A 3,966-nucleotide genomic window follows, 5' to 3' on the forward strand; every position below is an offset into this window, starting at 1 on the left:
CAATTACCCTTTAAGAGAAGATGGTAGGAAACTGAATATTCAAATAAAAGTTAGAAATAATTGCAAACAATAGACACAATACACACATTCAAATACTGTACTTTAGTTTTAAATTTTAATAAAGCATTACTATTTTCTACTCCAAGGCATTACTTTTGAGATTATTATATATTTTTGAAAATATAGCATAATGATAATAATAAACTTTACAAACCACCCAGCAGTATGTAAAGTCAAATTATAAAATACAAGTAAATAACAACTGCAGAACAGAATGTCAGTGTAATGGACACACACTTCGTTTTGACAAAGCACACTGCTTAGGTAAATGATCTGAGTAGTTGTTCATCACTGAGCAATTTGTTAATATGTGTTTCGAGCCAAATACATGACAGGGAGAGAGAGAGAGACGTCAGAACACGTCATACTATAACCTCCCGGGAGCGGACGGAGGGGGTCAGTCGTTGGGATGCGCATGCGCAGACAGAGTGTGCGAGCGGCGGGCCTTGACCTTCGGGAAAAAAAACTCACGGACGGTGACAGCGAAACGGATAAGTCTTCAGTACCTGCTGGACTTTGAAGCTGTGGATTCTGGGACTGTTAGAAAAGGTAAAACATTTTCATTAAAATCTTATTACTGTTTTGTTTTTGTTACTCGTCATTGTAGCTTGCTGTTAATGTTGTGCTAACAGTAGCGATTAGCTAGATACGTTAGCCGTTGAGGTCAATGCAATTTAGTATCCAACTGTTTTCCTAACAAAACCACTGTTATAATTAAGTGAAGCTGCTCCCAGCTAATTTGAACCTTTGGCTTCTAAAATATGTGGTTCAATTGCGTGAAAAACCATGGAGCAGGTACGTATAGTGCATCTGCAGGTAAATGAACATCAAATCTCTAAGACAGACTGAAATCTGTATATTTATCACCCTTATGATAAAACCCATGTCAGCCATTGGTTTATGGACTTTGTATTTTGAAGCCTCAACATTTGCTTTCTTGCTGTTGCTATGTTGGGACCATATTAGGATGAGGGATCAGAATCTGGAGTCATGCACACTATTGTTTCATTTAGTGTGTATCCATAAGATTCGTACAGCAGATCCAAGTTGTGCCTTGAAAACAGGAAAGTCGTCTGCATAGAGGAGAACTGTAATAGCAGGCTTGTAAAAAGTGAGGCTTTGTGCTCTCGTTTTACTTCTGTCACCCTGTTTTGATGCAGATTTCACTTGAAATCAGGCAAGAACTGGACTTATTTTTTTTATGTGTTCTTGTGAATTGATTGTGTATCGCATATGTTTGATTTGACTTTCTGCAAGACAACAGTTGTCCGCTGGCCAAAAAAGTTTTCCAAATACCTCCACGTGATCTAGCCTGGATTTAGAAAAGAATAGCAAAAAAAATCTGCACCTCCTGCTTCAGATGCAATTTGTGTTTCTGTGTTCAGAGGCAGCGGCGAGAGGGGAGACCTCGGCTCATCCAGCTGGAGAGCCTGACCAGGAGGAGTCGAACATTAACTGAGCTCTTCCAGGGCACCCTGCAGACTCGGCTGTTGGCATCGGCGAGGGATGACGTGAACGCCAAACTGGAGTCCATCACAGGTCAACTGCAGGTATGCGAGTCAGACCTTCTGAGGAGGGTTTCACTTTTCTCTTCTTTATAATTGACTCTTTTCTCTATCTCTTTCAGCTCCTTGTCTCAGAGTGGGAGGGATTTGAAGCACAAAGGGAGGAACTTGTCATTTGGTTGGCTGATATGGATGTGAGGTTGACCAGCTGACAGGAAACACCAGTGAAAAACTGAAACAACTGCAGGTGTGGGCTTGTTTTGATATGACATATACAGGGAGTGCAGAATTATTAGGCAAGTTGTATTTTTGAGGAATAATTTTATTATTGAACAACAACCATGTTCTCAATGAACCCAAAAAACTCATTAATATCAAAGCTGAATGTTTTTGGAAGTAGTTTTTAGTTTGATTTTAGTTTTAGCTATTTTAGGGGGATATCTGTGTGTGCAGGTGACTATTACTGTGCATAATTATTAGGCAACTTAACAAAACACAAATATACACCCATTTCAATTATTTATTTTTACCAGTGACACCAATATAACATCTCCACATTCACAAATATACATTTCTGACATTCAAAAACAAAACAAAAACAAATCAGCAACCAATATAGCCACCTTTCTTTGCAAGGACACTCAAAAGCCTGCCATCCATGGATTCTGTCAGTGTTTTGATCTGTTCACCATCAACATTGCGTGCAGCAGCAACCACAGCCTCCCAGACACTGTTCAGAGAGGTGTACTGTACTGTACTGTGTTGTAAATCTCACATTTGATGATGGACCACAGGTTCTCAATGGGGTTCAGATCAGGTGAACAAGGTGGCCATGTCATTAGTTTTTCTTCTTTTATACCCTTTCTTGCCAGCCACGCTGTGGAGTACTTGGACGCGTGTGATGGAGCATTGTCCTGCATGGAAATCATGTTTTTCTTGAAGGATGCAGACTTCTTCCTGTACCACTGCTTGAAGAAGGTGTCTTCCAGAAACTGGCAGTAGGACTGGGAGTTGAGCTTGACTCCATCCTCAACCCGAAAAGGCCCCACAAGCTCATCTTTGATGATACCAGCCCAAACCAGTACTCCACCTCCACCTTGCTGGCGTCTGAGTCGGACTGGAGCTCTCTGCCCTTTACCAATCCAGCCACGGGCCCATCCATCTGGCCCATCAAGACTCACTCTCATTTCATCAGTCCATAAAACCTTAGAAAAATCAGTCTTGAGATATTTCTTGGCCCAGTCTTGACGTTTCAGCTTGTGTGTCTTGTTCAGTGGTGGTCGTCTTTCAGCCTTTCTTACCTTGGCCATGTCTCTGAGTATTGCACACCTTGTGCTTTTGGGCATTCCAGTGATGTTGCAGCTCTGAAATATGGCCAAACTGGTGGCAAGTGGCATCTTGGCAGCTGCACGCTTGACTTTTCTCAGTTCATGGGCAGTTATTTTGCGCCTTGGTTTTTCCACACGCTTCTTGCGACCCTGTTGACTATTTTGAATGAAACGCTTGATTGTTCGATGATCACGCTTCAGAAGCTTTGCAATTTTGAGACTGCTGCATCCCTCTGCAAGATATCTCACTATTTTTGACTTTTCTGAGCCTGTCAAGTCCTTCTTTTGACCCATTTTGCCAAAGGAAAGGACGTTGCCTAATAATTATGCACACCTGATATAGGGTGTTGATGTCATTAGACCACACCCCTTCTCATTACAGAGATGCACATCACCTAATATGCTTAATTGGTAGTAGGCTTTCGAGCCTATACAGCTTGGAGTAAGACAACATGCATGAAGAGGATGATGTGGACAAAATACTCATTTGCCTAATAATTCTGCACTCCCTGTATTTGATATGAAACATACGTCAGAGACATTATCCTAAACTGGACTAACAAAAGACCATGAGTACAACATGAAACGTACATTACATAGCGTAATGCTAAAGTTCATTGATCATTTTAATCATAAACTTGTTGTTGAAATATTTTTACTGAACATGCAAACATCTGCTGATGAAAATGTGTTGATTTATTGGTCTGTTATGAAGCTATTGCTATTTCTAATGTGTTTTATCACTTTCTGATGTTTTATTAATTAAACAATAAATGTATTGTTGTGTTATCTGTAGCTATAGTATTTATATATATTTATTTATAGTATAGCAAATATATTTAATTATTACTGTTTAAAACACTAATATGTGACATGTATTAGTAGTGATGTTGTGCTGAGGGTTAAAATGCCTTTTTGTCTTTTGGTAACTACAAAATGACAATAAACCATTAATATATGTCTATGCTGTGCTCGTATTTATTTTTACCCTACTCAAATTCAATTTATGATGCATTTTATTTTGAAAGATTTAAAATGGTTTTTTAAAGAACCACTCAAAAAAGGTTCTTTAA

General features: G+C 39.4%; 1 long non-coding RNA gene across 2 annotated transcripts; it reads left to right on the forward strand.

Annotated features, from left to right (window-relative positions):
• Window positions 1-380: 380 nt before the first annotated feature.
• On the forward strand, window positions 381-2,031 carry LOC146658812 (uncharacterized). 2 transcript variants are annotated; one of them, XR_014913658.1, is made up of 3 exons: window positions 381-609; window positions 1,446-1,610; window positions 1,688-2,031. It is a non-coding gene; the product is annotated as an uncharacterized LOC146658812 (long non-coding RNA). The 2 variants fall into 2 exon arrangements; XR_014913659.1 differs by lacking the exon at window positions 381-609 and adding an exon at window positions 872-1,200 and having other exon boundaries at window positions 1,238-1,610.
• Window positions 2,032-3,966: the final 1,935 nt, after the last annotated feature.

This window comes from Rhamphochromis longiceps, linkage group LG11, assembly GCF_057381845.1.
Source record: "Rhamphochromis longiceps isolate RC_006_pf linkage group LG11, R_longiceps_female_GT1.1, whole genome shotgun sequence".
Taxonomy (NCBI): Eukaryota; Metazoa; Chordata; class Actinopteri; order Cichliformes; family Cichlidae; genus Rhamphochromis; species Rhamphochromis longiceps.